We start from the raw sequence: 22595 nt of genomic DNA, 5'->3' as shown, positions 1-22595 counted from the left end.
GAAAAATGTATTGATTACACACTGAAGACAGTGCAGGAGGATTTACAAAACAATCTTCCCAAAATTTAACTTCCCCACAGTCCGCTCTTTATCAGTCACGTCTATCACAGTCACAGAATCACAAGATCTCTGGCAAACACTATCTTGTTGCAAATTTACAGAAAATACAATTTATTCTATTAAAATTTCTCGTATTAATACATGTAAAAATTGGGAAGAAAAAACTTCTTGGTCACTGATTCCACTGAGAACTCATATTCACCTAGTTGTCTGATACACACATTTTATGTCATAGTAATTGCAAGCATTGTCCTAATGATTTGTATATGGCTATACTAAAGTGGAGAATTCATTTGCATGCAATCCACCAAATGCTCAAAATTGCTCAATATCAGTGGTCATCCTCTGTTTAATGTGTCCTAGTCTCTGCAGCAACTTAGTTAGGAAATTGTTGTTTTTTTCCTTTAGATAAATATTTTTTTTAAAAAAAATCAAGTGATAGGAGTTATGTTGTAAGACTGAGAGTTCAAGGGTGTCCTCTTTTACCATTATAAGAAGTAATTTAGACTCACATACGTAAACCTGTTTAAATTAACAAATATTCTTTCATCTCTTTTGCAGTTACAGTTGGAAGGTAAAATATTTCATTATCCTCTGATATAAATGCAATATCCATCACATAACATATAAAATACAAGTGACTACATAAGCTGGAGATTTCCACAAGTATTCTGGACATGTTTTGCCTAATTTACTCTTTACTCAGGTGGTATTGTAGGGTTTATGACTTACTCTCGTTACAAGATGGCAAGTTTGGAAATGCATGGAAAGTAGGTTTCTAACAAATGTGTGATGTTAACTGAATTTAATTGAGTCATAATGTGAACCAAATTCAGAGAGTTTTAAAGGCTATGAGTTGGAAGGAATATAAAGTTAGAGTTAAATCCCTACTGCAGACCCTATGAAGGTTTTAAGGCCCCTCTTTGGTAAAAGAAATTTCTGCTTAGCAACTGGGAGTTTATACAGAATAAAGGACAGAGTAGTGCACTGAAGAGAAGAAAATAAACAATAAGACCTAAAATGATCCAACAGCATTATATCACCCAATATAGTATGAAATCAAACAATAGCAACGATAAACATTTCTTCAGTCAATCAGTGAAAGCAACAGTCCTCATGTAGCACGCAAAATAACCTATATATATTCTTTGTTTATTCACAGTATATGAATAGAGTATTGAGGAGTTTTTGATATTAATACTGGTTTAAAAAAATGAAAAGACAATATCATGTAGAAAAACCAGCAAAGCATGTTTAGTTCAGATGAATAACATAGTGGTCAAACTAAAAGCAAAATACCTATTCCTCTTTCTTGTAGAAGAACAGTTAAAGTAAGTTATAAGGAATACCTATGTGTTCATTAGCATTACCGGCTACCTCCACATATCTTTTGGCTCTAGCTCTTTGGTGGACCTCGCGTGGCTGCCCCATGCCCATCAAGCCAACCTCTCACTTCCCTTCCTCAACAGGACAAACACCTTATATCTGCCCATCCTCCTTTCTCCTAGTACCTAATATCTGCCCATCTTCCTGTCTCCAATTTTTTATTGCTGACCATGTCATCATACAGTATAGAATAACCCTTTGATCAGTTTGGGTCCACTGTCATGGCTGTGTCCCCTCCCAATCTCTTGCCCACCAAAACATGTGTGTTATCACCATCACTCTAGTTAGTTACATTTGTTTTTCTTGAAAGAACTTTAGTAAGACAAGGTACACAAATCCAGATAGCAATAGCAAGAAGGAATGTGAGCTGATATTCAACTAATATTATTGTTAACAACAGCATCTGGCCTCTTGTTAGGAAACTGCACCAAAAGCCATGTGATATTCATTGGCTGAAAAACATAATAATACGATGAATGTGATTCTTTATTCTTAGAAAAGTCTGTGTCTTTCTTTCATGTTTTCAAGCTTCAAACAGATAAGGTAGGATGGTACAATTGCTGTATGAGAAAGAAACCTTTACTATTCATCCATAAAAGCCAAGCCACCAAGTTTTTAATTCACAAAAATTTTGATAAATGTTTTCTTTCTCAAAAAAAATATTACTTGAAATGATACCAGTCTATGAAGTTAAAATTAACTCAGAACTGCATTTTAAAAAAATAAAACATAATCCATTACATCAGAACTGAATGAATTTGCTCTTATTTTTATTTTATTAACTGTTATTCACATATAATTTGCTTTCTGAAATAAAATGTTTTCCCACTATTCTGCCTCAGATTGCAATGAAATGTGTGTTATGATATATTCCAACAGAAATCCCTTACTTTAAAACTAATACACAGAAGACTATTTGAGACTGCATAATTAGAACAATGTTTTTGGCAACAGCAGTCAGATGATAGTGAAGTGGACTGTGAACTGGCTGAAGGAAAGAAGCCAGAGAGTCATGGTCAATGGGGCAGAGTCCAGCTGGAGGCCTGTATCTAGTGGAGTGCCTCAAGGGTCAGTACTGGGGCCTGTATTATTCACTATATTCATCAGTTATTTGGATGAGGGAATAGAGTGTACTATCAGCAAGTTTCCTGATGACACCAAGCTGGGAGGAGTGGCTGACACACCAGAAGGCTGTGCTGCCATCCAGCGAGATCTGGACAGGCTGGAGAGTTAGGTGGGGAAAAATTTAATTAAATATAACAGGGGAAAGTGTAGAGTCTTGCATCTGGGTAGGAACAACCCCAGGTTGCAGTATAAATTGGGGAATGACCTATTAGAGAGCAGCGTAGGGGAAAGGGACCTGGGGGTCCTGGTGCACAGCAGGACGACCATGAGCCAGCACTGTGCCCTTGTGGCCAGGAAGGTCAATGACATCCTGGGGTGTATTAGAAGGGGGGTGGTTAGTAGGTCGAGAGAGGTTCTCCTTCCCCTCTACTCTGCCCTGGTGAGACCACACCTGGAATATTGTGTCCAGTTCTGGGCCCCTCAGTTCAAGAAGAACAGTGAACTGCTGGGAGAGTCCAGTGCAGAGCAACAAAGATGATTAAGGGAGTGGAGCATCTCCCTTGTGAGGAAAGGCTGGGGGAACTGGGTCTCTTTAGCTCGGAGGAGACTGAGGGGTGATCTTATTAATGTTTACAAATATGTAAAGTGCGAGTGCCATGAGGATGGAGCCAGTCTCTTCTTGGTGAGAGCCAATGGTAGGAGAAGGGATAATGGGTTCGAACTGGAACACAAGAGTTTCCACTTAAATTTGAGAAGAAATTTCTTCACCGTGAGGGTGACAGAATGCTGGAACAGGCTGCTCAGGGAGGTTGTAGAGTCTCCTACTCTGGAGACGTTCAAAACTCGCCTGGACACATTCCTGTGTAACCTCATCTAAGTGTTCCTGCTCTGACAGGGGGATTGGACTAGATGATCTTTTGAGGTCCCTTCTAATCTCTAATATTCTGTAACTCTGTGATTCTGTGAGTCAGACCTATATCAATAGCTGTTCCACAAAATACTTTCCAGAAAATGTCTCAGTTATAGGATTATTGACAAATTTAGCCAGAATAATGTAGACATTTCAATCTTACAGGATATCCCGGTGGTACTATAGGTGACTACACTGAGATAACAACAAGTAGACAAAAGAAAGACCAAGACAGGTGTCTAACAATGTGCAATAGAAATTTCTTCCTCATCTTCCATTTTCTTTCTTTCTGCAGTTATCCCTGTTTTTTGAAGGAAGAGTGTGATAATGTGCGAAAGAATTATTATAATAAAGAAATGCACTTGCAATGTATTTTAGTCAATTTATGTTCTACGAAAAAACCACAACTGAAATACAAACTTTGCATTAGTCAGAATACCATTATTTTTTGTGCAATATTCTAAGTATTCTTCTAAAGCAGACACATATTAAATTATTTACTAAAGAAACCATAGATGTTTCAACTCATACTAATTGAAAAAAAATACTAAATGTCCTAGTATTAATTCTAGTTGACAATACTGACAAGGATAATGATCTCAAGACTTCAATACTTTATGTGAAGTTAACAAATTCTACTTTGTCACAATATTGATGTCCCTCAGGTGTCCATATTGGGACAAATACTGTTTAATATCTCCATCAATGAATCAGTGTGATTGAGTGCATCCAGGGCAAATTTGCAGATGACATGCCTGAGGGAGAGGATGTCATCCAGAGAGACCTGAACAAGATTGAGAAGTGGGCCCATGCAAACCTAACGAGTTTCAACAAGAGCAAGTGTAATGTCCTGCACCTGTGTCAGGGAAACCCCGGTATCAATATAGACTGAGAGAAGACCGGAAGAGAATGTCTTGAGGGTACTGGTGGTAAAAGACTAGACATGAGCTGGCAATGTGTGCTTGCAGCCCAGAAAGCCAACCAAATCCTGGGCTGCATCAAAAGGAGTGTGGTCAGCAGGTCGAGGGAGGTGATTATGCCCCTCTACTCTGCACTGGTGAGACCCCACCTGGAGTACTGCATCCAGCTACGGAGCCCTCAACTTAAGAAGGACATGGACCTATTGGTGTGAGTCCAAAGGAGGGTCACAAAAATGATGAAAGGGCTGGAACACCTCTTTTATGAAGACAGGCTGAGAGAGTTGGGGTTGTTCAGTCTGAAGAAGAGAAGACTTGGAGAAAACTTGTAGTGGCCTTGCACTATCTAAAGGGAGCCTACAGGTAAGCTGGAGAGAGACTTTTTACAGGAGCATGTAATGTTGAACAAGTTGGTGGAAAATATTTGATTTTATATTGCCAAGTGTTGAAGGTCAAAATTAGAAATGGGGAAAAAAGCTAAAGGAATTTGACTGTCACTAGGGCTGTTAAACACAGCATTTATAAACATATTGAGAACTTCCTTGGAATTACATTTTAGCAGCTATTGGGGTAAGTATTATTCTGGCTATTCTTAAGATCATTTTAAATTCTAGAAGAAATATTAAAAATTAAATAAATTGCTAAAAATAGAACCAAACTCTTTTTTTTTTTTTTAATTTATAATGTATATATCATATGAAAAAATTAAAATAAGCTGTATGCTGCTTAAAGGCAGCATAAGTACAACCTTCTTAGCATAGGTCCCATACAGTAACCATTTCTGTTCTTCTGTCATTCCCTCAGCTAATAACAGTCAGTCAGTCTTGGCAGTAAAGACGTTGTGTTTTTTTTTTTTTTCCTTTCTTTTTTAGTACATGGTTTATGGAAATTTCTCTATTTATTAGTTAATATCATGCTTCACTGGTGTTTAACCTACCCCAGCAGGCTAATCACCCATGGGCACTTCAGACTGGACTGCAGAAGAAGGAAAAAAAAAAAAAAAAACAGTAAAATTGATGACAAATAAGGAGATACTTAAGTTTAATATTTTCCTTGACATCTGTGATATCTGAATTCACTGCTGATAATATTTTTGCTAGCTTTTGAAGGTGGCCAGTGATTAATAATTTTTTGTTTTTTCTTTAAAACTCTCTACTGAAGACATTGTTGTGATGAGGGGAAAAGGAATTACAGCACAAACTATACAGATCGAACATGTATTTATTCAAAACTGGATTGTATTTCACTTACTTGCATGAAGGGAGATGCACTACCGCATGGAAGAGCTTTTCATAGTCAGACTGTGTTTTCACTATGTCTACAGAGAGCGTAGAAAAGATGATGACCAGCTCTTCAGAGTTACCTAATAAATTACTTTAAGAAATACAGCCTAGTGCCTTCAGCTCCCGCTGACACAATCAATTCGAAGAAATGCCTTCGTATTTCCTCTTACACTAGGTGAGGTTTATTTTAAGGTTGATTCAAACAACTCATCTGATCCTAGAATTTTCACATCTAAAACATGGGAAGTGTGTGAGGGGTGAGTGTGCTGCAGTTCTTGAGAAAGATCTTACCTCATTTCTAAACAAAAGCAATGCTAACAATCAGTACACATTTAAAGAAGGATTATTAACATCTTAATTCACTGTAGAAATGGCTATATATGCATACTAAGCATGTAGATTTTTCAGAGCTGACAAATAGCTCTCCTTCATTTTGCAAATTCCAGCATGTCCACATATTGGACAACATTCTAGCAACTCTAGCAAAGTAGCTGAGAAACTGACTTTACTAAGAGAAATTTGTAAGAGAAAGATTCATCTCGGGGACCTCATCTGAAGTCTGTCAATATTGTAACCACAAAAATACACACACATTTTATAATAATTAACTTAATTTTCCCCTTCATATTGTATTTTCTAAGACAAATATAAAGTTGGATATAAACACACTCTGGCAGATTTAAAAGAGTTCAAGCATATGTGTTACCTATTAAATTAAACTGGAGAGAAAAGGTGAAGTGATGCCCTCCAAGAGTGATATTCTCTTTAAAATCTTATTGACACCAGATGTTAGTCTTACCATAAAAGCTTTTTTTATTTGTTTGTTTGTTTATTTCTTTGTGCAGAAGGAGAAGGTTGTTGCATTTGTCCAGCCGTGGAGCCAGCATGTTGTTTTAGACAAGGAGAGGAGGAAATAAAAGAGACAAAAAGCCTTGGGGCAAGTTTTAATATACAAAAGCAAAGAGTTACAGCCATCTGGCATTTTGACAGAATGGATCAACTAGCCTCCCGTAGCTCTTTCTTTCTTTTTAATCTGCAAGGTTAACTGCTGGCCTGCCTTGCAGGTGTTTATAGTGAAAACATACAGATTTTTGTCTGCTGAGCATGCTGTATGTTTACTCCACTTAAAAATCTTCAACAGCTTCACAGTCTATCTAGATCACTGAACATTACTAGTATTGGTCCAGGCTTGTAGTCTTCTCCCATACAAAAATCTCATTGAATTTAAAGGAATTTTGTGTAAGAACAGTAGGATCAGCTTCCTATTTGCATTCTGTCTTTATGAGATAAGAAGTGTTCACAAACTGTTTTAGTGGGAAACATCAAACTACTGTTTTATGATTGCATGGGCTTTCTTTACAAGACAGGAAGTTTATTTTATCTTTGTTTAAAACTAATTCTACAGGCATTTTGTAGCCATGTAGCATGCGGAATAGTAGCCAGTAATTTGTTTATGTCACAATGGCTGGTTTCCATTGACAAAAATAACAGCCACCACCAAAACAACAAAAGACTGTGTTTTAGGTGTCTCATTTTCACTGCACACAAAAAAGTAGTAACAACATTTGTTACCTCCAGGTCATCTAGCTCTCAGTGCCCATACAGTTCCCTTAGGCACCCTCTTGGTACAAGAATTCTTGAAAAACACAGCAACAAAATTCTTCATGATGAGAATGTTTACAGTAACATATAATAAGTCTTCCCTTGTGTATACTGTGTTATCTATAGGAAGACAGAGGTATAATTTACCTGTAAAACAAGACCAGTTTGTTCATAAGAAACCGAGGGATACTAGCTCTGTTAGATGCCTTAAAACTCTGTGGTAGCTTACCTCTGAGTTTCTTTTAGAATGACAGTAAGTTTTCCAAATTCCATTTTCATTAAGACTACTTTTTTTTTTTACATGTTTTAAGTTTCCTTCAAACTATTTTAGTACAATAAAAAGATGTTAATATAAATGAATATGTTCTCCACCATCTTCAAAGGTTAGTATTTCTTAGATTTTTCAAGGTTGTTTTCTGGAAGCTGGATAACAAATGAGATTTTTTTTTTTTTAATTAATGGCAATGCTTTTCAATTGAAACCTGGTTTCCCAAAGAGTGCATCACAAGGCAGTTTTGAATTGTCACAAACACTTATAAAATAATACATATAGGTGTGTAGGTGGTGAAACTGATATAGTTGTTCTAAATTGAAAATACAAGAGGGAAAGAATATCTGCTTTTTTATTAGAATTATAGCTGAAACAGAAAATATCAAAGCATCTTTGCTTAACTGTCCCAATCAAGATATGAGAATAATCAGGAAACATGCAGGAACACGGAATTGCTTCTAATAAATAGTGGAAACATGACACTATTACAACATACTAGATCTAGGAAGAAAGGTAAACTAGGAAAGCAAAAATCATCCCAGTTCATTAAGGTCTTCAGTATCCAGTGAAAGAAAACTTGTTCAAAATACCTAACAAATATTGAGAAATTTCATTCTTGGACATTATATATATATATATATACATATATATATATATATACAGTTATAAAAGCTAGGGGTTGTTGGGGGTGTTTGTAATGGTATTTTATTTTGTCTGTGCTAGTTAGGCATACCAATTTAGTGTTAAAACAACAAAAAAAAATGTTTAACTCAGCTTCCTTTGTTATTCTAGCATACATTTAACTCAGAAAGTGGAGAAGCAATCTGAAGTAACATCCACTTTCTCTGCTTTTTGAAATGTACAGTCACATCCTCAGGAGTTTTTCAGCAGATCGTAATCAGAAGGGACATTCCAACCTGAATGCCAGAGGCAAAAACTCACAAATTCTGCTGAAGAATATCCACAGTGCCCTTCCCCCTCCCCCAGGTTCTCCCTGAACACTGAGCCATAGCTCCAACAGTGACCAGAAAATTAAGTAAAGGTGCAGTCATGGACTTAAGGAACTCACAATTCAGATTCTGTTTGTAGTTACTGCCATTTTAAAGGAGTGCAATTCTAGGATTCATGTGGAAGAAATAAAGGCACAAAACAGAATCAGACACAAGGGAAGAGGAAAATAATTACACATCCCTCATTCAAAGGTATCTGGATAATAATAATACTTTTCCTATATTTGTGTATACATATCTGTGTGTGGGTATGCACCTCACATTTGCCCTTTCCTCTACAGAGGACACTGCTAAAATAATGGAGGAAAATGAGCTAAGCATTCATTTTTTCTTTTTATTTTATTATCGAGTGTATTGACAGAGTGGAACTTTGGATATAAAACAAATATTTTGGGAAAAAAAAGCTCTGGCTGAGGATAAAAAAGAATTGGTACCATATATCTACAGAAAGTAGTGGAGATATTAGAAACATAGAGCTGGCTGTGGATTTTTTCTATTTTCTTTTTTTTTTTTTGCAAAATACGTATTTTATCAGAAAATTCCAAATCTTTGAAACAAAACTTTGTCAAGGGATGTAGCAGTTATATTGAAATTAGACTAATTAGATTTGGGATTGCTTTTCTGAATGAAAAAAAAAAAAAACAACACCACAACATTTTAGCAAAGCAACGAGATCAAGAAGCAAGGCATTCAGTATATGAAAAATATGGTTCAGGCTCTTATGTTGTTTGATTGGAACTGTCTTGCAACTTTTCCTTTGCAGTTCATGAACTTCTTTTAGCCAGAACCATACTGGCTGTGCCAAATGTGCTGCTTGTAGTCACTTTGGCCCTCAAAAATTCTTTCCTCTACCTGAGGAAGCCACCCAAACAAGTTCCATTGGAACCAGTTGAACAGCGCTCTGTTTGATTTCAAATAAGATTATAAAATAGTGTCTTTCCTGTCACAGTTAACTTCCTTGCATGCAGGGCATAATTCACATTTTTCAACCATCACTATTGATAGGACATACAGATTCTTATATTCTGGCACTCTGAATTTGTGTAATGTGTGTTCCCTGCAACTGTTCTTGTTTCTTTAGTAGCTGACTTCACTGGGAATTTCACTTAACTTTCTGGGATGTGATGTGATACTGATCAGCATTTATGGAAAATTTTGGGAAGTTACAATTCCTCATCCTGCCAGCTGGGTTTTAGACCAGTGAAAAAAAAAAGTCAACCGAACAAGTAAAATCCTCTTTACAAGTGAAAAAGAAAATACTATATTTCTTATATAGAGGTACTGTGATACCATTAATATGAGAACTAAAATTATTTCACAATTAACTGCATGTTTTTTTGGTACCTTGGTTTTCCAACTGTTCTGTACCTAACATCTGACAAAACGTTAATTTATTTATCCTTGAAACACAGCAACGACTGCATTTTTCCAGTGTTGATACTTCAATGATTCCTGCTAAAAACTACTAAATATTCTGATATTGTGCATCCATAATGCAGGCTTGCTGTTATCTTGGGAGTAAGGAATTTAATTTTGTTAGATTTCAAGTTAAAGTCAGTCATGACTCTGATGAAGAAGGTCATGTTTCAGAGCTAAAAAAATATAGACAATATAGCACACCCAACCCAATCAAGCAATAGTTCAAAGAACTGGATGGTCCCTTTATTTCCGTCTACACGTGTATTAAATCTACATAACCATTCTTTCCAATTTCCCACCATCTGTCTCTCATATAGACATTTCTTAATTTTTAGAACAGACAAGGTGAGGGGTACGAATGTTTTAGGCTGTATAGCTTGGAGACATAATTTCATCCTTTAATTAGTTTCAGGAGCTCTAATAGGGAAACCCACAGAATATTAAACATTCTAGTGTACCTGTCCTCCTTGCTGGGTATAATTAAAGACTGATTTACAACTGAAAACAGAATTTTGTAATAGAAGAACAACTCAATATCAGTAGTTAGTAGAAGAGGATAAATGAGGCTATTCAGCAAAACTTTTACATCCTACACTACTAATCTGACTAAAATGATGCTTTGATTTGATCTTTCATAGATCACATAGAAAAGTGATCTGTGAATTTACACCTGACTAGTGCTGAACACAGACATTTCTCTTAAGTGCTGCCACTTTTTTAGGCATTTATTTCCTGCTCAAGTGGCTGTTCAGTGTTGTTGTCAGCTTACCAGCTCAGTGGTCAACTGCAGTTAAAGTGAAATGGAAAAGTGTTTGCCATTCATTTCAGGAGAAAAAGGCAGACTTGGCAATGTTACTTTGTTCATCCTCCAGTTAAATTCTACTTCTAATCTTATTCTGTTATTACCATTGAATCATATTTCTAACCCAGTAGCTATAGTAAGTAGATTTTACGCACATATAGTCATAAATCCCCCCAAAATGCTTGGGATAATTTTATATTTGCTAAGCTAGAACTTCAAGTATGAGTTTCAAAACTGAACTACCACTTCTGCTACTTCAGCTACAGGTGTAGTTTCAAACACAAAAGCAAAACAAGATGGTAAAAAGTCGGTGTCATAGTGACTTACTGGAGAAAAAAAGTAAAGTATTTGTAACAGCGTGGAAAGTAGGAGCCATATGAGTAAATAGTTTATGTAGAATTTGTGTAGTGTAGCTGAGAATAACTGGATTGTTTGTGTTACTTAATGTTTTATATGATAATGAATTGATGTTTACAGAATGGTTAATAGCTTGAAAGAAAGTAATTAAACAAGCTGAGAGAAAGTTAACACTTCTCTCATCCTGTGAAGTGCCTAGAATTATTGCTTGGTTCCTCTCACATTATAACTAGAAACAGTTTTGAAATAACATTCTTACTATCCTCCTAGACCTGCTCTCTGAAAGAACACCAGTTGAATTGAGAGAACTGATCTGCTTGGTGGTGTTCAGAAAAGGTACCATTTAACCAAAAGTGGTGATCCTTAGAATAACAGGGAACATTAAGAAAAGGATTTTTTACAGAAAAGCAAACCCAGGTTTTTATGTGGTGATCCTGTTATAACAACATGACTTGCCTCACTGGAGATCGGGAGTGACTACAGCTGTGTCAGTCTATATTTATGACTTTTTACAGGTTGGTCTTTTCAGTATTTCAGTGAGAGAGAAACTCTTTCCCTTTGTACGCTAACATCATCTTGTTTTGATATGTTTCCTTTTTTCTCTAACTTTAAACCACTGACACAGTAGGTGGTTGAACCAAATGAAACAGAGCTGTGTGTGCTCTCTCATGTACTTAGACAGGCATTTACTGTAGTTCTCAGATCTCACAGCTCAACTATAAGACTCATTTTTTTAACTCTCCTGAGGAAAACTTTTTATCCTAGGTTAAAGAACAAAAGCAAACAAAACAAAACCCCTGAACAAACAAAAAACAAACAAACAAACAAACAAAACAAACCAACCAACCAAACAAACAAAACTACCACCAAACTACAACATGCAGGCAACCAGTATACCAGTATGCCACTATTGCTCTAGAGCCTACTTGGCTACAGCTTTGTTTCTCTTCAAATACTAAAAGATATAAATAAATTGGTAAAGAAATACCCGCAAGATACAGCATGCTTGTTTGGCTTGGAGCATATGTGGTAGAAACCCCAGAAGGAGACAGAGTGATGGCACAACTATTACAAGGCAGGAAAAGCAAGGAATGTTTCTTTTTGCCTTCCATCTCCAGGTGCATATTCCTTCAGACATCAGTTTTGGTCAGACTTTTTTCTCTTAACCTATGTGTGACTAATGATCTTAGAACCTATTATTAGGCCTAACCTGTATAGAATAAAAGTTTTAGCGAGTCAAGTAATGTGTCACATCTATAAAATGTGTATGAATCAAACACATTTATTTGTTGCCTGCATTATGTAGATATTAAGCACTTCCTTGCTTGCAACAGACAAAGGTTACATGTCAACTGAAAGCTGTTCCCTTCAAACTTTTCTGGATGGATTTTGCTTTCCCTTTTGCCAGGTACTGAAAAGAGCCATACACAGAAGGGAGACCCTGGCTTCTGTTTCCAGACACTCACCCTCAGCAGTCCAAAATCAGCATGCTGAACCATTCAGCTGTTGCTGCAATATGCAGAGAAAAGCTACAAAATGTGAGACATATCCAATATCCTCATACGTTTCAGAGCACCATCGTGGCTTGCACTTTAACAGCTACAGTATGTGTCTATGTTTTAATTCAGACCCCTTGTTGATGTATCAAATTTACCTTGAAAAACTACCATCTTGTTAACACAGCTATATAATGCAGATTTATTTTGTTTGCTTTCAGATGCTTTTATGTATTTATTTATTTTTTTCTGTTTGTTTGTTCACTTTGAAGTTTCAGTAATACAGCGGTACACAAATGGTTTGTCCAAGATGATATCCTGGAAAAGTGAAAGCCAAGTACATCACTGGCCCAAAATAAAACTCTGTCATTCACCACAATCTGGGAAGGAGGTAAGGCCTAATTCCCATTCTAATTAACTATTAAATGAAATTCAGACCTCTGCATACAAATTCACAATGCAATGACAGCTGGTTCACTGCAGCTAGGGTGTATCTAGTATTACTTGTTCTCCATAATTCTTTGCTTTTTTAATAATAATGAAAAAAAACTCATAGTGGAACAAAATACTTACCAGCTGTTCCTTTCAAAGCATAAATAAAGATAAAAAACAGAAACACACAATTAGTTTAAATTAATCCCAGTTGGCAGAGAATAAGATGTTTCATGACAGATGAAACTCCAACTTCGTAACTTTTCTCCATGTCAGCAATAAGACAATTTGACATGGTATGTTACTGTGGTACCTTGAACACCTCTTGCCTTTTAACTAATTTGTGAGGAAAACAGAGCTTTGATAAATTTTTTTATTGTGAATAAAGGAGATGGAAGTGTGAGGGGATAGGAGGAGGAGAAGGGATTTGTCTTGCAAACACTAATCTGAAGAATTTAAGTGCTTTGGGCATTGAAGATTGTGATATTCCAGTTGGGGAACCAAGGAACAAGTTTATTGTTTTACGGCTGACAGACTGAAGTAAGACAGTGTGTACAAAACATACAGAAAAGTATTCATACAGAGGTGTGTATACTTTCCTATAAACATGAGATAAGATATACTATATTCCCAAAGAGGATTTTAAAATGGGAGAAGGTCATAAAGACTTGTAAGAAAAGTGCTTATAAGCAAATATTTATAATATAATGTCATAAAATACAGTTTTTGAAAATCTAGTGAATCAATGGTTTAATGTGATGGCTTTTTTTTTTTTTTTTTTTTTTTTTTAATATATATAAAGAAACTGAGGCCAAAGTGAATCATTATATGAGAGGGCCATTTGTAAATATGATTAACTAACTCACTTGAGTTCTTTTCTCTCGAAATTTCGGTGGCAACCTGTCTTAATTGTTATTCTATGGAACTAATGAAACACTAGGTTGCACAGTCAATTCTAGTGGACCCATCCAACATATTTAACACTGCTTACCTTTTGAAAGCGAAATGAAATCTGCAGGAATGAACTGTAACATTGCATATATTACTTTTCTGAGTAGTTTGGTTACTGGTGTGGCTTAATTTTGATTATTTATTTTTATATAAGCAAAATAGAAGTTTATCAAGTCAGCTCATGTAATTGAATTGATTGGCCTTTGTTGTGTTTCAAAATGACTAATGACTTTGTGCTTAAAAGTTTCTACTGATGCATGATGTGGAAGTCTAATGTCAGAAAAGCAACAGAATAATTTGAAGCACAAAGTTCTTCTACCTTAGTTTTGCAGCAGTCAGAGATTTTAGCAGTTCAAAATATTTTTAGGCAGTCAAAAAGAAAATTCAAAGGATAAGCCAAACAGATAGATGGGGTTTTCCCCATTGCAAACTACTGCAATATGAACTTTTGTTATAACCACAGTGAACAGTACCAGAAGGTTCTTTTAGAAATAGTCTTAATTTCAACTTGAATTATGATGTTCTTGTTCCTTGTTCTACGTATCTAGCAAGTGACCATACAAAATCAATTGTTTTAGCCTCCATGAGAGGATTTTCCTTGTAGATGTGGAGGAAAGTTTTATATGGACAGGTAGTCACCAAGCTTATGCGCAGATGTCCTCACTCTAGGTAACTATGATTCGCTAAATGAGTCCTACCTAAAATGTGCATCTTGAACAGGATTAATCTCATTTAACTCTAAACTATTGAAACTTAGACAGCTGTGATTGTGACCATCACTTTGACTTTCTTCTCTTTATAGTTAATGAGAATGAAAAATGAAAAATATCAAGAGTTAAATATTCCTCATCCTAAGAAAAATATTTAACATGGACCAAACCAAACACTCTCTAAAGACTTTTTTTTTTTTTCAGTCATAAGATGTGATAAAATTACTCCTTTACAGTTCAGAAACACTATTTTAAAAATCCTAATGAAACCAATTATTTTGGCTTTCTTCCAAACTAAATGTTTGTTTCTATTGACACAGTTTAGGCAATCAGACTTCAGCTTTAAACCAGCTAGCAATTGATTTTGAACTTGATATTTTCAATTAAAATAATATCTACTAATATTTCAAAACATTTTTCCTGTAGCTAAGTTTGTTTGTTTGTTTTATTTTCTTATTTTTATCTAGAGCTGGTAAAAACATCACGGAACAATTATACAGTGACGTATTAGTATCTAAGGAAAGACAATCCTCTGTCTCTCAGATGATGAAATTTTCTCTATGGTGAGATTTGTTTGTATTCATTACAAATGAACTATTTCACCTCCTCATGCCTCTTTTACTTTAGCATAGCAATGTCTGGGGAATATAGGAGTTAATCTTACTGCTTAATCTACAAAGCTTGTATTAGTAGACTTAGGAGTTAGTGTTGAGATTACAATATAATTGCAGAGAGGTTATTTGTTCATTTCTATGCATGAATTCAAGCCATTAAAACTCTGACAGGGTTTTGTAATTTAGAATTTTTTACAAGATTTTCAGACAAAGAAATGAAGACAAGAAAGAAGCAGTTATTGGTTCTATATATGAGTTTTAAGGAATCTATGAGCTGTTACGTAAGATTACATCTGGAACTCATCTGCTTCAAAATTTTATCACTGGCACTGACCTGACCTCACTGATTTCAAATACATTGCAAATTCCCCAGCTGTATGAAGCCTTTACCACTGAGCTTTAATACTTAATAATTAGAAGTGACAGTCTGCATTCTAAGGTTCCACACACCATCCACTTTATACATCCTTTTTTAAAACAAACAAACAAACAAACAAACAAACAATCAAAATATAACAAACTTTTGATTACAGTCACAGTTTTATAACAATGTCTAATTGCAAATTATGAGAAAGTTTGTCTTTGGTTCAGTTTTGATTTCGAAATCCTTCAGCTTCCCCACTTTCTGAGACAGGAGAGTGAGAGTTACCTTTTGGACAACATTATGATGATCTTCCTGTTTGGTAGTAATCAACTGTAAAGGTCACATAGATGTCAAGGTAGTTTTCTTCTGGTGCCTTAACTGATTTAGTTAAATGATTTTATTAATGTAATTTTATTTATATATTTATTTAATTTTAACCACAAGAAGGTATATGTTGTCACAGAGTTTATAATTTAGAAATCGTAACTGGAAATTCTGGTTTTTGCAGGCTATTATTCAATAAATAACAATACTGATTTCTCAAAAGGGATACAAAGTACACAACTGTTTTTCTGACTTCAAACGTCAATGTTTCAACCTTTCTTGGGACCCTTCTTTTTTCCAGTCTCTACAGTTAAGTAGACTAAAGCTCCATAAAAGCAGTTGATAGCACTGCATACGAGGGGAAAAAGTGTTAGTGGAAGTCAACTTCCTGCTTATAAGTTGAACAACTCCTATGCTCATATATCCTGATTAATTAAGATTCTGTTACAAAAGACATCATTACTTTGACAGTGGTATGTCCCTTGTCAGCTTCATCTCAAGTTCTGTTTGTAAAACATTCATTGTATTTTTAAACACATTTCTACTTTTAGAGGAATATTTCTTAATTCTTTACTTAGCAAACATGACTTTGCAGTAGTTAAGTACTTTGTTTAATAGCTTTCGTGAGGTGGTAGATTATCTGTACTGTGGTTATCAGCAGTTGAGGCTGGGGTACCAAACAATGGCCAAGTGATTTCTCATTGTTTTTTAAAATATCTAATTATGGCCTTAGGAATGACATCTGCACTGCTCTGAGATAAATTATAATACTTATATTCATTAAGAGGTAACTTCGAAACCACCAAAATGCGGGGCTGTGATTACTGTTGCCGTTACTGAGGAACTTGATGTTTGTGTTTAGCGAGAGTCTTCTGCCAACTTTTAGAAGAGACCACATTAATTTAGCTGTTTATCTCCTGAGCAAAAGATGGACCTGGAAGTCTGAAAAATGTTCCTTAAAAATTAGTGTCAACATAACTGTAGTAAAAGTGACATTTCTTTTTTCAACTTGCAGCAGTTCCTCTCTATTTGCAGTGGAGTTAATTTTGCCTTTTTTTATGACCATGGGTGCATGGCTGTTCTAAAATACTGGGAAAGGGCAATGAGACAAAATCATTATCTTCACTTAAAATGTTTAATATGAAACGTAAATACTGGAGGGGCTTGAGTGCCCAAGCCATCCCTCTAGGCTTTATGCATCTGATTATAAGTGTCCCTGCTGCACTGTCAGCTAGTCCCCATCATGACTTCAGTCCAGTGTTGTCAAGGAAATAATAACCTAGAGTCTGCCATTGCTTATCAGTTTGGGACAGTGCTTAAAGAACACACGGGTTGATTTTCCCTCACATACCCCTGTATAATTAAAATTGTTAATAAGCAATTAGCAAAATTAGAAATAGAAATTGGGCTACTTTAGATGCTAATTCCTCCTGTATATTTCAGGCAGCATTAAAACTTTTAGTGTCCAGTGAGATACTGTTAATAAAAAGAGAAAGTAAGCTTATGACTACCTTCCAGTGGTCAAGGTATTTATTCTCTGGTCTAGAAGAACGAAAGAAGCAAATGCCTTTTTTTTCACTTCTTCATGGAACAGCAGCACCTGAGGGAGACAGAATTTATTGCAACAATCCATCGCCAGGAACACATTAGGCACATAGAGGAATAAAGGGCATATGAGAATGCTTTGGTTTCACAGAGAAATTTAGAATACAAAAAATACACCATTTTCCTAAATATCAAACCTAAAAATTTACTTTTTTTTTTTTTTTTTTTTCCAAATAAAATTCTTGGTGGTCATTACTTGGTTTTTCTTTTCTAAGAAGTTAAAAATATTTCTCAAAGTGTTTCCAGAGTTCTATGAAGTACATAATACACTTTACAAGATCTATGGTGTTTGTGCTATACAAACCTAACTTCTTATTATGTGCTATTCTCAGCCTAGAATCTTGTAGAGACTGTAAAGAAGTATATATTCTTCAGTGTGGGACAAACATTCATAATTCAGTTTTTAATCTCTAGTGACTGGGGATTTATGATTTTTAGAGCTGATATAAAAAGGTAAAGCTATGCCAGATTAGTGTAGTCCATTAATTAGCTTCATACTACATAGTATGTATCAGAATGCATCTTCTCATATTTCACCTAAAGCTGACTTACTTCTATATTCACATAATCTTTCAGGATTTTTTGTTTAGATAGGTATTAAACTGAGTTTTATTATTTTTTTTTTTTTCCTCTCTCTCTCTCCAGTTTAGTGGATATATATTTAAAGAAAATGTGTTACATCTTCACAAACTATCAGTCCCATCGTAGGTGTCTTTAAGTTGGGTGACTGCAACAGAATTAATCATACCAGGCCAAAAATAAGTGTCATAGTGCTATTTTCTGACAGCTTTGGCAGACAAGGTAGGTGACCTTCAAACACTTGTGCTGTTCTGGACTAGAGCACAGAAGGCATGGCAGCTTTGCAGGATTAAACAGGTGTATGTGTGTGTTGCATATATAAATGTTGACAATTAATCTGAGATGAACAAGTCTTATGAAAAGTTGCTGAGGGAATTGGGGTTTAGTCTAGAGAAAAGGAGGCTGAGGGGAGACATTATCACCTTCTACAACTGCCTGAAAAGGGGTAGTAGCAAGGTGGGTGTCTCTTCTTCTAAGCAGAAAGCGATAGGATGAGAGAAAATGGCCTCAGGTTGCACCAGAGGAGGTTTAGATTGGACATTATGAAAAAAAAAAGATCACTGAAAGGGTTATCAAACTCTGGAACAGGCTGCGCTGGTTATGTCACCATCCCTAGAGTTATTTAAAAGATGTGTAGATGTGGTGTTTAAGGACATGGTTTAGTGGTGGACTTGGCAATATTAGGTTAATGGTTGGAGTCGATGATCTTAAGGGTCTTTTCCAGCCTAAAGGATTCTATGATTCTGTGACTGTATCACCTTAAGGCATGTTAGAGGAATTACCTGCTAAGATTGCTATTTCTCTTCAATGAGTAAACAAGATGATTAAGATGTCTAGCGTGGCTTAGAATCACAACTTCCAGATATTTAAGGTAAGCAGATGAGCTTGATAGCCAGTATTACCTCAGTCTAGCTCATTTATAAATGCATAAACACATTTTTATGTTTTTATTTTCCTAATGTTTCATTTACCCAGTCAAGGACAATATCATGAAAGAGTAATGAGACCAAGAAAAATGGCTCAGAATCATCATCAGACTTGATGATACATAGAATCAAGACATCATATGAAAGAAGAGAATAAAAATAATTTATAGGAATAATTCAAGACAATAAATGTCAAGAAATCCTAATTTATTTTTGCAAGCAATTCAGGAACAAGGAAAGTAATGCCAGTAAAGTTTGTTAAGTAAAAATTTCCATGGCTCTGATCTGTATCTTGTATATTCATTGTGTTTTGAACTACAGATGTCTGAGTAGATCACATAAGGATGAAACAATAAAACATAACATTGAGATATATATTTATTTATTTACTTACTTATCTGAGTCATTTATCCATACAATGTTAAATTCACCACAGTGATACTCACATTACTGGAATTCTGCTTTCATAGCTCTACAGTTATTTTGTCTTACTAGATAAGTGATCTGGGTAACAGCACTTTCAGCAAATATTGTTCTTTTCGTATTACTCCGGAGGAAATTCTACAGAGGATTAAGGGTTCCATCCAATACTACAAAGCGTATCTGGTCTCAAAGCTTGCGTTAAAACAATGTTTCCTTGCTCGCAGGCCTGAACTCAAATCACACCTCTGTCTAAAGGAAAAGGTCCTGTATTGCCTGGTAAGCTTCTCTTTTTATGACATTTGGGACTGCTGACAGGAAGTTTTCAGGTTATGCTTGACATTTTGATAAGTAACATCACATGAATGATCTTAAATTTGCCTAACTCATGCTGTGTTGCTTTGTCTTGCTTTTGAACTGCTCTAAAAAAGAGACCATACACACAATATCTTTCTTTAGTCTTTTTCGTAATATGTTACATAACACACAATTCATTTACATTTGCTGTAATTAAAATTCATGAAGTACCACCATGATGTTTTTCTTTTTCTAAACTTATTTAATTGCAGTTCTAGGTATTGCTTTCAAACCTAGAATGAAGGGAAAGAGGACAGATATCTTAAATACAGACTGACTGTCTTCTTGCTAATATTAAAGTCAAGGTGAAATGGATTTATTTTGTTTATCTCAATTGTTTTACTAATAATTGAATGTGCTTTGAATGTCAGAGCTGAAAGAGATCAAGGTGTATAATAGGCAAATTTATGTTTTGAAGTTACTTTAAAACCCCTCGTTATTATGATTTTCCCCTCATTATCACAAAAACTGTTATTAACTACCTGTCATTATCATCTTTGTCTGTCTCATATTTACCCAAGACATTTTTCACCTCTGAAAATCGACCACATCATTAAAAATTCCCTTTTTCTAGATAATATAGTGGAAGGCAGCTGGGTATCATAGTGATTTTCAGCAGCATAAAACCCTTAAGAGGATTTTAGTGGGCTGCAGGGAAGAAAGGACTTGAATCAATGGTTTTCTCCTGTTTTACTAGTTTTTATAGTACTGCAAAGAATATACCTCACAGGAGACTGTCTGAATTGTGACATAGAGAGAGGTAATAGCTGAATGTGGAAAGAAAATAACTGGAATGATGGTGCAAACCTCGTCAATTTTAAAATAAGGAAGTCTGTGGCTTTGACCTTTAATTACAAGGAAGTAAAGAGGGTTCACACACCTGTAATCATCAAAATAGCTGTGAGGTCACTGTCTTTTTTCCACTGGAAACAAAGTTGAAAAATCTTCATAAAAGTTTTCAGTGCATTTCATGTATATGTTTACTTGGAGCTGAACTGCATAGGGCATCACTGACTTACGGTGTGTTGGAACAAACAGATAAGAACTGAAATGGTGACATTTGATGAGAATATATGTCCTTTATTATGGAGGATGTGCACTGTGTGGGTAAGATTAAAAGAATATATGTGAAAGTTTCTGGAAATTAAGCGCAAGACAAGCAAGGAGGATGTGATAGTTACTGTCACCATCAAGTGGCTCAGTATTACTGTATAATTCATGAATGCAATTGAGCGTATGAATAGCCTGAACCTTCTATCATTAGATCAAAGATGGGCTGCCCTTTTCAGTCAATCACATTAATTCTTTATCATTTATCTGTGATAAAAGGTTTAGTAGTGTCAGGGAAAATCCTTTAATGTATTCATATCTGAAGAGTCCACTGCGACTAGCACTAGGGAAAAAAAAAAACAAACTAACTAACAAAAAACCCAACCCTACTCTAAACTTGAGTTACCAGTTGATGTGTAGTCAGAGAGCAGATGCAGTGCTGTAATGTCCTATTTGAGTGGCATTTTCCCTGTACATTATGTGTGTTTATTCATTTAAGGTCATGAAATGAAGTATGAAAAGAGGAATATCCCTTACCTTGTGCACAATAGATTGTTCAGCATATTCTGGTCATAGAATGATTCAGTTTCTCATAAATGAATCTGGAATACTTCCCAGAATAGAACTGCCTCTCAAACATGTTGCTATGGCTGACAGTGCTGAACTTAGAAAGAGTGGGATACTGCCTCTCTGTGCAACACACGTTTGGGATTCTCTGTCCTCCCAAGGAATTTTTGAATGCCTGTCTTATGTACTTGAGTTTTATAACTGCAGTGGAAACTGGGTCAGCTTTATGTCTAAGTGTGTAATTCTGCTGGTTTTTTTCTTGTGATGAGCGTATTTGGCTAATTGTTCCAGCAATGCATGACTAATATTTATCCAGAGTAGTTCCCAAGTTAATTGATACTGGAGAAATGAGTCAGATAAAGAGGAAATAAATAGTTTTGGGGTTTGCTTACATTTTCTATCTGCACTCTCAGCTTTAATCAAATGAATAATAGTTAAAAACAAATGAACAAACAGCACAGTAAATGTTTTAGATTTTCACCCTTCAGATTAATGAATAAATAGGACTGTTGTAGCCTCATTTCATTCCTGAGCACACATTTCAATTTTTCTTGAGATTTTACATTTTTGTTGTGTTTTATAATAAGAAAAAATGAAAATGTGAAAAGCCCTTGAAATTTCCTCTGCAGAGATTACTATGTCATCAGTTAAATACTAGCGAATGATGGATTTTTCAGTGAGTGAAAAGTCTGAATAATTAAATATTTTATTTCTTAGATTTTATGCTACCAGAGATACCCATCAGGTTCATATAAAAGACAATTTCAGAAATGAAAAATTTCTGTGGAAGAACTTTGGTCATTTTGTCCTAAGAGCTTTCATGTTGACACAGGAACTATGGCATTTAGCTTGAGTGCTGACGTCTAAATAAAGATATTTTAGTGCAGATGCCTATGTTACTTATGAAGTCTGCTTAGGTGTCCAAGTTTCTAGTGCAATCTATTCAACACAGTTTATGAAGTCTCAAGAACTATTCACCTCTCCTTGATATAAGAAACCTATATTTTGTGAGTTTAATAACTTTCTAGAATACATTTACTTTATCAGGCTCAATTCAGTCACTTACATTAACCGTGTCTATCTTAGATGCTTATAGGTATCTTACTTGCCCTCAAACT

The sequence above is a fragment of the Patagioenas fasciata genome, chromosome 1 (genome assembly GCF_037038585.1).
Source record: "Patagioenas fasciata isolate bPatFas1 chromosome 1, bPatFas1.hap1, whole genome shotgun sequence".
In the NCBI taxonomy this organism is placed as follows: domain Eukaryota; kingdom Metazoa; phylum Chordata; class Aves; order Columbiformes; family Columbidae; genus Patagioenas; species Patagioenas fasciata.
The sequence above is the reverse complement of the archived record's forward strand: the minus strand, read 5'-3'. Positions refer to the sequence as shown.